Here is a 13,089-nt window from a genome sequence, read left to right on the forward strand (position 1 = left end):
CACATCTCTGCTATCGGAAGGGTCTCAGGATTGGAATGGGAGGAGCTGGATATCACATCTCATGCTAAAGGAAGGGTCTCAGGTTTGGAAGGGGAAGGAGTTGGATATCACATCTCATGCTAAAGGGAGGGTCTCAGGTTTGGAATGGGAAGGATTTGGATATCACATCTCATGTTATAGGAAGGACCTTAGGTTTGGTATTAGAAGCATTGAAATATCACATCTCATGCTATAGGAAGGGTCTCGGGATTGGAATGGGAAGGAGTTGGATATCACATCTCATGTTATTGGAAGGATCTCAGGTTTGGTATTAGAAGCATTGAGATATCACATCTCATGCTATCGGAAGGGTCTTAGGTTTGATATAAGCATTGAGACATCACATCTCTGCTATCGGAAGGGTCTCAGGATTGGAATGGGAAGGATTTGGATATCATAATTCATGTTATAGGAAGGGTCTCAGGTTTGGTATTAGAAGCATTGAGATATCACATCTCATGCTATAGGAAGGGTCTCAGGATTGGAATGGGAAGGACTTGGATATCACATCTCATGTTATAGGAAGGGTCTCAGGTTTGGTATTAGAAGCATTGAGATATCACATCTCATGCTATAGGAAGGGTCTCAGGAATGGAATGGGAAGGACTTGGATATCACATCTCATGATAAAGGAAGGGTCTAAGGTTTGGAAGGGGAAGGATTTGGATATCACATCTCATGTTATTGGATCGGTCTCAGGTTTGGTATTAGAAGCATTGAGATATCAAGTCTCATGGTATAGGACGGGAGTTTGATATCACATCTCATGCCATGGTATGGGTCTCAGGTTTTGTAGAAGCATTGGTATATCACATCTCATGCTATCGGAAGGGTATCAGGATTGGATTTGGAAGGAGTTGGATATCCCATCTCATGCTATAGGAAGGGTCTCAGGTTGGAATAGAAGGAGTTGGATATCACATCTCATGTTATAGGAAGGGTCTCAGGATTGGAATGGGAAGGACTTGGATATCACATCTCATGCTGTAGGAAGGGTCTCAGGTTTGGAAAAGGAAGGAGTTGGATATCACATTTCATGTTAGAGGTAGGATCTCAGGTTTGGTATTAGAGGCATTGAGATATCAGATCTCATGCTATCAGAAGGGTATCAGGATTGGAATGGGAAGGAGTTGGATATCACATCTCATGCTAAAGGGAGGGTCTCAGGTTTGGAATGGGAAGGATTTGGATATCACATCTCATGTTATAGGAAGGACCTTAGGTTTGGTATTAGAAGCATTGAGATATCACATCTCATGCTATAGGAAGGGTCTCGGGATTGGAATGGGAAGGAGTTGGATATCACATCTCATGTTATAGGAAGGATCTCAGGTTTGGTATTAGAAGCATTGAGATATCACATCTCATGCTATAGGAAGGGTCTCAGGATTGGAATGGGAAGGAGTTGGATATCACATCTCATGCTATGGGAAGGGTCTCAGGTTTGGTATAAGCATTGAAATGTCACATCTCTGCTATCGGAAGGGTCTCAGGATTGGAATGGGAGGAGCTATATATCACATCTCATGCTAAAGGAAGGGTCTCAGGTTTGGAAGGGGAAGGATTTGGATATCACATCTCATGTTATAGGACGGGTCTCAGGTTTGGTATTAGAAGCATTGTGATATCACATCTCATGCTATAGGATGTGTCTCAGGATTGGAATGGGAAGGAGTTGGATATCACATCTCATGCTATAGGATGGGTTTCAGGTTTGGTAGAAGCATTGAGATATCACATCTCATGCTATAGGAGGAGTCTCAGGTTTGGGAAGGGAAGGATTTGGATTTCACATCTCATGTTATAGGATGGTTCTCATGTTTGGTTTTTGAAGCATTGAGATATCACATCTCATGCTATCGGAAGGGTCTCAGGTTTGGAATGGGAAGGAGTTGGATATCACATCTCATGTTATAGGAAGGGTCTCAGGTTTGGAATGGGAAGGAGTTGGATATGACATCTCTTGTTATAGGGAGGGTCTCAGGATTTGAATGGTAAGGAGTTGGATATCACATCTCATGCTATAGGAAGGGTCTCAGGTTGGAATGGGAAGGAGTTGGATATCACATCTCATGTTATATACAGGAAGGGTCTCAGGATTGGAATGGGAAGGATTTGGATATCACATCTCTTGCTATAGGAAGGGTCTCAGGTTTTTTATTAGAAACATTGAGATATCACATCTCATGCTATAGGAAGGGTTTTAGGATTGGAATGGGAAGTATTTGGATATCACATCTCATGCTAAAGGAAGGGTCTCAGGTTTGGAAGGGGAAGGATTTGGATATCACATCTCATCCAATAGGAAGGGTCTAAGGTTTGGAATGGGAAGGAATTGGATATCACATCTCATGTTATAGGAAGGGTCTCAGGTTTTTTATTAGAGACATTGAGATATCACATCTCATGTTATAGGACGGTTCCCAGGTTTGGTATTAGAAGCATTGAGATATCACAACTCATGGTATAGGAAGGGTCTCAGGGTTGGAATGGGAAGGAGTTGGATATCACATCTCATCCAATAGGAAGGGTCTCAGGTTTGGAATGGGAAGGAATTGGATATCACATCTCATGTTATAGGAAGGATCTCAGGTTTGGTATTAGAAGCATTGAGATATCACATCTCATGCTATAGGAAGGGTCTCAGGATTGGAATGTGAAGGATTTGGATATCACATCTCATGCTAAAGGAAGGGTCTCAGGTTTGGTAGAAGCATTGAGATATCACATCTCATGCTATAGGAAGGGTCTCAGGATTTGAATGGCAAGGAGTTGGATATCACATCTCATGCCATAGGAAGGGTCTCAGGTTTGGTATAAGCATTGAGATATTACATCTCTGCTATCGGAAGGTTCTCAGGATTGGATTGGGAAGGAGTTGGATATCCCTTCCCATGCTATAGGAAGTGTCTCAGGTTGGAATGGGAAGGAGTTGAATATCACATCTCATGTTATAGGAAGGGTCTCAGGATTGGAATGGGAAGGATTTGGATATCACATCTCATGCTATAGGATGTGTCTCAGGATTGGAATGGGAAGGAGTTGGATATCACATCTCATGCTATAGGATGGGTTTCAGGTTTGGTAGAAGCATTGAGATATCACATCTCATGCTATAGGAAGGGTCTCGGGATTGGAATGGGAAGGAGTTGGATATCACATCTCATGTTATAGGAAGGATCTCAGGTTTGGTATTAGAAGCATTGAGATATCACATCTCATGCTATAGGAAGGGTCTCAGGATTGGAATGGGAAGGAGTTGGATATCACATCTCATGCTATGGGAAGGGTCTCAGGTTTGGTATAAGCATTGAAATGTCACATCTCTGCTATCGGAAGGGTCTCAGGATTGGAATGGGAGGAGCTATATATCACATCTCATGCTAAAGGAAGGGTCTCAGGTTTGGAAGGGGAAGGATTTGGATATCACATCTCATGTTATAGGACGGGTCTCAGGTTTGGTATTAGAAGCATTGTGATATCACATCTCATGCTATAGGATGTGTCTCAGGATTGGAATGGGAAGGAGTTGGATATCACATCTCATGCTATAGGATGGGTTTCAGGTTTGGTAGAAGCATTGAGATATCACATCTCATGCTATAGGAGGAGTCTCAGGTTTGGGAAGGGAAGGATTTGGATTTCACATCTCATGTTATAGGATGGTTCTCATGTTTGGTTTTTGAAGCATTGAGATATCACATCTCATGCTATCGGAAGGGTCTCAGGTTTGGAATGGGAAGGAGTTGGATATCACATCTCATGTTATAGGAAGGGTCTCAGGTTTGGAATGGGAAGGAGTTGGATATGACATCTCTTGTTATAGGGAGGGTCTCAGGATTTGAATGGTAAGGAGTTGGATATCACATCTCATGCTATAGGAAGGGTCTCAGGTTGGAATGGGAAGGAGTTGGATATCACATCTCATGTTATATACAGGAAGGGTCTCAGGATTGGAATGGGAAGGATTTGGATATCACATCTCTTGCTATAGGAAGGGTCTCAGGTTTTTTATTAGAAACATTGAGATATCACATCTCATGCTATAGGAAGGGTTTTAGGATTGGAATGGGAAGTATTTGGATATCACATCTCATGCTAAAGGAAGGGTCTCAGGTTTGGAAGGGGAAGGATTTGGATATCACATCTCATCCAATAGGAAGGGTCTCAGGTTTGGAATGGGAAGGAATTGGATATCACATCTCATGTTATAGGAAGGGTCTCAGGTTTTTTATTAGATACATTGAGATATCACATCTCATGTTATAGGACGGTTCCCAGGTTTGGTATTAGAAGCATTGAGATATCACAACTCATGGTATAGGAAGGGTCTCAGGGTTGGAATGGGAAGGAGTTGGATATCACATCTCATCCAATAGGAAGGGTCTCAGGTTTGGAATGGGAAGGAATTGGATATCACATCTCATGTTATAGGAAGGATCTCAGGTTTGGTATTAGAAGCATTGAGATATCACATCTCATGCTATAGGAAGGGTCTCAGGATTGGAATGTGAAGGATTTGGATATCACATCTCATGCTAAAGGAAGGGTCTCAGGTTTGGTAGAAGCATTGAGATATCACATCTCATGCTATAGGAAGGGTCTCAGGATTTGAATGGCAAGGAGTTGGATATCACATCTCATGCCATAGGAAGGGTCTCAGGTTTGGTATAAGCATTGAGATATCACATCTCTGCTATCGGAAGGTTCTCAGGATTGGATTGGGAAGGAGTTGGATATCCCTTCCCATGCTATAGGAAGTGTCTCAGGTTGGAATGGGAAGGAGTTGAATATCACATCTCATGTTATAGGAAGGGTCTCAGGATTGGAATGGGAAGGATTTGGATATCACATCTCATGCTATAGGATGTGTCTCAGGATTGGAATGGGAAGGAGTTGGATATCACATCTCATGCTATAGGATGGGTTTCAGGTTTGGTAGAAGCATTGAGATATCACATCTCATGCTATAGGAGGAGTCTCAGGTTTGGGAAGGGAAGGATTTGGATTTCACATCTCATGTTATAGGATGGTTCTCATGTTTGGTTTTTGAAGCATTGAGATATCACATCTCATGCTATCGGAAGGGTCCCAGGTTTGGAATGGGAAGGAGTTGGATATCACATCTCATGTTATAGGAAGGGTCTCAGGTTTGGAATGGGAAGGAGTTGGATATGACATCTCTTGTTATAGGGAGGGTCTCAGGATTTGAATGGTAAGGAGTTGGATATCACATCTCATGCTATAGGAAGGGTCTCAGGTTGGAATGGGAAGGAGTTGGATATCACATCTCATGTTATATACAGGAAGGGTCTCAGGATTGGAATGGGAAGGATTTGGATATCACATCTCTTGCTATAGGAAGGGTCTCAGGTTTTTTATTAGAAACATTGAGATATCACATCTCATGCTATAGGAAGGGTTTTAGGATTGGAATGGGAAGTATTTGGATATCACATCTCATGCTAAAGGAAGGGTCTCAGGTTTGGAAGGGGAAGGATTTGGATATCACATCTCATCCAATAGGAAGGGTCTCAGGTTTGGAATGGGAAGGAATTGTATATCACATCTCATGTTATAGGAAGGGTCTCAGGTTTTTTATTAGAGACATTGAGATATCACATCTCATGTTATAGGACGGTTCCCAGGTTTGGTATTAGAAGCATTGAGATATCACAACTCATGGTATAGGAAGGGTCTCAGGGTTGGAATTGGAAGGAGTTGGATATCACATCTCATCCAATAGGAAGGGTCTCAGGTTTGGAATGGGAAGGAATTGGATATCACATCTCATGTTATAGGAAGGATCTCAGGTTTGGTATTAGAAGCATTGAGATATCACATCTCATGCTATAGGAAGGGTCTCAGGATTGGAATGTGAAGGATTTGGATATCACATCTCATGCTAAAGGAAGGGTCTCAGGTTTGGTAGAAGCATTGAGATATCACATCTCATGCTATAGGAAGGGTCTCAGGATTTGAATGGCAAGGAGTTGGATATCACATCTCATGCCATAGGAAGGGTCTCAGGTTTGGTATAAGCATTGAGATATCACATCTCTGCTATCGGAAGGTTCTCAGGATTGGATTGGGAAGGAGTTGGATATCCCTTCCCATGCTATAGGAAGTGTCTCAGGTTGGAATGGGAAGGAGTTGAATATCACATCTCATGTTATAGGAAGGGTCTCAGGATTGGAATGGGAAGGATTTGGATATCACATCTCATGCTATCGGAAGGGTCTCAGGTTTGGAATGGGAAGGAGTTGGATATCACATCTCATGTTATAGGAAGGGTCTCAGGTTTGGAATGGGAAGGAGTTGGTTATGACATCTCTTGTTATAGGGAGGGTCTCAGGATTTGAATGGTAAGGAGTTGGATATCACATCTCATGCTATAGGAAGGGTCTCAGGTTGGAATGGGAAGGAGTTGGATATCACATCTCATGTTATATACAGGAAGGGTCTCAGGATTGGAATGGGAAGGATTTGGATATCACATCTCTTGCTATAGGAAGGGTCTCAGGTTTTTTATTAGAAACATTGAGATATCACATCTCATGCTATAGGAAGGGTTTTAGGATTGGAATGGGAAGTATTTGGATATCACATCTCATGCTAAAGGAAGGGTCTCAGGTTTGGAAGGGGAAGGATTTGGATATCACATCTCATCCAATAGGAAGGGTCTCAGGTTTGGAATGGGAAGGAATTGGATATCACATCTCATGTTATAGGAAGGGTCTCAGGTTTTTTATTAGAGACATTGAGATATCACATCTCATGTTATAGGACGGTTCCCAGGTTTGGTATTAGAAGCATTGAGATATCACAACTCATGGTATAGGAAGGGTCTCAGGGTTGGAATGGGAAGGAGTTGGATATCACATCTCATCCAATAGGAAGGGTCTCAGGTTTGGAATGGGAAGGAATTGGATATCACATCTCATGTTATAGGAAGGATCTCAGGTTTGGTATTAGAAGCATTGAGATATCACATCTCATGCTATAGGAAGGGTCTCAGGATTGGAATGTGAAGGATTTGGATATCACATCTCATGCTAAAGGAAGGGTCTCAGGTTTGGTAGAAGCATTGAGATATCACATCTCATGCTATAGGAAGGGTCTCAGGATTTGAATGGCAAGGAGTTGGATATCACATCTCATGCCATAGGAAGGGTCTCAGGTTTGGTATAAGCATTGAGATATCACATCTCTGCTATCGGAAGGTTCTCAGGATTGGATTGGGAAGGAGTTGGATATCCCTTCCCATGCTATAGGAAGTGTCTCAGGTTGGAATGGGAAGGAGTTGAATATCACATCTCATGTTATAGGAAGGGTCTCAGGATTGGAATGGGAAGGATTTGGATATCACATCTCTTGCTATAGGAAGGGTCTCAGGATTGGAATGGGAAGGATTTGGATATCACATCTCATGTCATAGGAAGGATCTCAGGTTTGGTATTAGAAGCATTGATATATCACATCTCATGCTATAGGAATGGTCTCAGGATTGGAATGGGTAGGAGTTGGATATTACATTCTTGCTATAGTAAGGGTCTCATGTTTGGAATGGGAAGGAGTTGGATATCACATATGCTATAGGAAGTGGCTCAGGATTGGAATGGGAAGGAGTTGGATATCCCATCTCACGTTAAAGGACGGGTCTCTGGTTGGTATTAGAATCATTGAGATATCACATCGCATGCTGTAGGAAGGGTCTAAGGATTGGAATGGGATGGACTTGGATATCACATCTCATGCTATAGGTAGGCTCTCAGGTTTGGTATAAGCATTGAGATATCACATCTCATGCTATAGGAAGGGTCTCAGGATTGGAATGGGAAGGATTTGGATATCACATCTCATGCTATAGGAAGGGTCTCAGATTTGGTATAAGCATTGAGATATCACATCTCATGCTATAGGAAGGGTCTCAGGATTGGAATGGGAAGGAGTTGTATATGACATCTCAAGCCTTAGGAAGGGTCTCAGGTTTGGTATAAGCATTGAGATATCACATCTCTGCTATCGGAAGGGTCTCAGGATTGGAATGGGAAGGAGTTGGATATCCCATCTCATGCTATAGGAAGGGTCTCAGATTTGGTATAAGCATTGAGATATCACATCTCATGCTATAGGAAGGGTCTCAGGATTGGAATGGGAAGGAGTTGTATATGACATCTCAGGCCATAGGAAGGGTCTCAGGTTTGGTATTAGAAGCATTGAGATATCACATCTCATGCTATAGGAAGGGTCTCGGGATTGGAATGGGAAGGACTTGGATGTCACATCTCATGCTATAGGGAGGGTCTCAAGTTTGATATTAGAAGCATTGAGATAACAAATCTCATGATATCGGAAGGGTCTCAGGATTGGAATGGGAAGGAGTTGGATATCACATCTCATTATAAAGGAAGGGTCTAAGGTTTGGAAGGGGAAGAATTTGGATATCACATCTTATGTTATAGGACGGGTCTCAGATTTGGTATTAGAAGCATTGAGATATCAAGTCTCATGGTATAAGAAGGGTCTCAGAATCGGAATGGGAAGGAGTTGGATATCACATCTCAAGCTATAGGAAGCGTCTCAGGATTGGAATGGGAAGGAGTTTGATATCACATCTCATGCCATAGTATGGGTCTCAGGTTTGGTAGAAGCATTGGGATATCACATCTCATGCTATAGGAAGGGTCTCAGGATTGGAATGGGAAGAAGTTGGATATCACATCTCAAGCTATAGGAAGGGTCTCAGGTTTGGTATAAGCATTGAGATATCACATCTCATGCTATAGGAAGGGTCTCAGGGTTGGAATGGGAAGGAGTTGTATATGACATCTCATGCCATAGGAAGGGTCTCAGGTTTGGTATAAGCATTGAGATATCACATCACATGCTATAGGAAGGGTCTCAGGATTGGAATGGGAAGGACTTGGATATCACTTCTCATGCTATAGGCAGGGTCTCAGGTTTGGAAAGGGAAGGAGATGGATATCACATTTCATGTTAGAGGTAGGATCTCAGGTTTGGTATTAGAGGCATTGAGATATCACATCTCATGCTATCAGAAGGGTCTCAGGATTGGAAAGGGAAGGAGATGGATATCACATTTCATGTTAGAGGTAGGAACTCAGGTTTGGTATTAGAGGCATTGAGATATCACATCTCATGCTATCAGAAGGGTCTCAGGATTGGAATGGAAGGAGTTGGATATCACATTTCATGCTAAAGGGAGGGTCTCAGGTTTGGAAGGGGAAGGATTTGGAAATCACATCCCATATTATAGGAAGGATCTCAGGTTTGGTATTAGAAGCATTGAGATATCACATCTCATGCTATCGGAAGGATCTCAGGTTTGGTATAAGAGGCATTGAGATATCACATCTCATGCTATCATAAGGGTCTCAGGATTGGAATGGGAAGGAGTTGGATATCACATCTCATGTTATAGGAAGGATCTCAGGTTTGGTATTAGAAGCATTGAGACATCACATCTCATGCTATAGGAAGGGTCTCAGGATTGGAATGGGAAGGAGTTGGATATCACATCTCATGCTATAGGAAGGGTCTCAGGTTTGGTATAAGCATTGAGATATCACATCTCATGCTATAGGAAGGGTCTCAGGATTGGAATGGGAAGGATTTGGATATCACATCTTATGCTATAGGAAGGGTCTCAGGTTTGGTATAAGCATGGAGATATCACTTCTCATGCTATAGGAAGGGTCTCAGGATTGGAATGGGAAGGAGTTGGATATCACATCTCATGCTATAGGAAGGGTCTCAGATTTGGTATAAGCATTGAGATATCACATCTCATGCTATAGGAAGGGTCTCAGGATTGGAATGGGAAGGAGTTGTATATGACATCTCAGGCCATAGGAAGGGTCTCAGATTTGGTATAAGCATTGAGATATCACATCTCATGATATCGGAAGGGTCTCAGGATTGGAATGGGAAGGAGTTGGATATCACATTTCATGATAAAGGAAGGGTCTAAGGTTTGGAAGGGGAAGGATTTGGATATCACATCTCATGTTATAGGACGGGTCTCAGGTTTGGTATTAGAAGCATTGAGATATCAAGTCTCATGGTATAAGAAGGGTCTCAGGATTGGAATGGGAAGGAGTTTGATATCACATCTCATGCCATAGTATGGGTCTCAGGTTTGGTAGAAGCATTGGGATATCACATCTCATGCTATCGGAAGGGTATCAGTATTGGATTTGGAAGGAGTTGGATATCCCATCTCATGTTATAGGAAGGGTCTCAGGATTGGAATGGGAAGGAGTTGGATATCATATCTCATGCTATAGGAAGGCTCTCAGGTTTGGAAGGGGAAGGAGTTGGATATAACATTTCATGTTAGAGGAAGGATCTCAGGTTTGGTATTAGAGGCCTTGAGATATCACATCTCATGCTATAGGAAGGGTCTCAGGATTGGAATGGGAAGGAGTTGGATATCACATCTCAAGCTATAGGAAGGGTCTCAGGTTTGGTATAAGCATTGAGATATCACATCTCATGCTATAGGAAGGGTCTCAGGATTGGAATGGGAAGAAGTTGGATATCACATCTCATGCTATAGGAAGGGTCTCAGGTTTGGTATAAGCATTGAGATATCACATCTCATGCTATAGGAAGGGTCTCAGGATTGGAATGGGAAGGAGTTGTATATGCCATCTCATGCCATAGGAAGGGTCTCAGGTTTGGTATAAGCATTGAGATATCACATCACATGCTATAGGAAGGGTCTCAGGATTGGAATGGGAAGGACTTGGATATCACATATCATGCTATAGGCAGGGTCTCAGGTTTGGAAAGGGAAGGAGATGGATATCACATTTCATGTTAGAGGTAGGATCTCAGGTTTGGTATTAGAGGCATTGAGAAATCACATCTCATGCTATCAGAAGGGTCTCAGGATTGGAATGGGAAGGAGTTGGATATCACATCTCATGCTAAAGTGAGGGTCTCAGGTTTGGAAGGGGAAGGATTTGGAAATCACATCTCATATTATAGGAAGGATCTCAGGTTTGGTATGAGAAGCATTGAGATATCACATCTCATGCTATCGGAAGGATCCCAGGTTTGGTATAAGAGGCATTGAGATATCACATCTCATGCTATCATAAGGGTCTCAGGATTGGAATGGGAAGGAGTTGGATATCACATCTCATGTTATAGGAAGGATCTCAGGTTTGGTATTGGAAGCATTGAGACATCACATCTCATGCTATAGGAATGGTCTCAGGATTGGAATGGGTAGGAGTTGGATATTACATTCTTGCTATAGGAAGGGTCTCATGTTTGGAATGGGAAGGAGTTGGATATCACATATGCTATAGGAAGTGTCTTAGGTTTGGAACGGGAAGGAGTTGGATATCACATCTCATGTTATAGGAAGGGTCTCAGGTTTGGTATAAGCATTGAGATATCACATCTCTGCTATCAGGAGTGGCTCAGGATTGGAATGGGAAGGAGTTGGATATCCCATCTCATGTTAAAGGACGGGTCTCTGGTTTGGTATTAGAATCATTGAGATATCACATCGCATGCTGTAGGAAGGGTCTAAGGATTGGAATGGGATGGACTTGGATATCACATCTCATGCTATAGGTAGGCTCTCAGGTTTGGTATAAGCATTGAGATATCACATCTCATGCTATAGGAAGGGTCTCAGGATTGGAATGGGAAGGATTTGGATATCACATCTCATGCTATAGGAAGGGTCTCAGGTTTGGTATAAGCATGGAGATATCACTTCTCATGCTATAGGAAGGGTCTCAGGATTGGAATGGGAAGGTGTTGGATATCACATCTCATGCTATAGGAAGGGTCTCAGATTTGGTATAAGCATTGAGATATCACATCTCATGCTATAGGAAGGGTCTCAGGATTGCAATGGGAAGGAGTTGTATATGACATCTCAGGCCTTAGGAAGGGTCTCAGGTTTGGTATAAGCATTGAGATATCACATCTCTGCTATCGGAAGGGTCTCAGGATTGGAATGGGAAGGAGTTGGATATCCCATCTCATGTTATAGGAAGGGTCTCAGGTTTGGTATTAGAAGCATTGAGATATCACATCTCATGCTATAGGAAGGGTCTCAGGATTGGAATGGGAAGGACTTGGATGTCACATCTCATGCTATAGGGAGGGTCTCAAGTTTGATATTAGAAGCATTGAGATAACAAATCTCATGATATCGGAAGGGTCTCAGGATTGGAATGGAAAGGAGTTGGATATCACATCTCATTATAAAGGAAGGGTCTAAGGTTTGGAAGGGGAAGGATTTGGATATCACATCTCATGTTATAGGACGGGTCTTAGGTTTGGTATTAGAAGCATTGAGATATCAAGTGTCATGGTATAAGAAGGGTCTCAGAATTGTAATGGGAAGGAGTTGGATATCACATCTCAAGCTATAGGAAGCGTCTCAGGATTGGAATGGGAAGGAGTTTGATATCACATCTCATGCCATAGTATGGGTCTCAGGTTTGGTAGAAGCATTGGGATATCACATCTCATGCTATCGGAAGGGTATCAGTATTGGATTTGGAAGGAGTTGGATATCCCATCTCATGCTATAGGAAGGGTCTCAGGTTATAATGGGAAGGAGTTGGATATCACATTTCATGTTATAGGAAGGGTCTCAGGATTGGAATGGGAAGGAGTTGGATATCACATCTCATGCTATAGGAAGGGTCTCAGATTTGGTATAAGCATTGAGATATCACATCTCATGCTATAGGAAGGGTCTCAGGATTGGAATGGGAAGGAGTTGTATATGACATCTCAGGCCATAGGAAGGGTCTCCGATTTGGTATAAGCATTGAGATATCACATCTCATGATATCGGAAGGGTCTCAGGATTGGAATGGGAAGGAGTTGGATATCACATTTCATGATAAAGGAAGGGTCTAAGGTTTGGAAGGGGAAGGATTTGGATATCACATCTCATGTTATAGGACGGGTCTCAGGTTTGGTATTAGAAGCATTGAGATATCAAGTCTCATGGTATAAGAAGGGTCTCAGGATTGGAATGGGAAGGAG

Source organism: Ambystoma mexicanum, chromosome 5q (assembly GCF_040938575.1).
Source record: "Ambystoma mexicanum isolate Mex_15411 chromosome 5q, UKY_AmexF1_1, whole genome shotgun sequence".
In the NCBI taxonomy this organism is placed as follows: Eukaryota; Metazoa; Chordata; class Amphibia; order Caudata; family Ambystomatidae; genus Ambystoma; species Ambystoma mexicanum.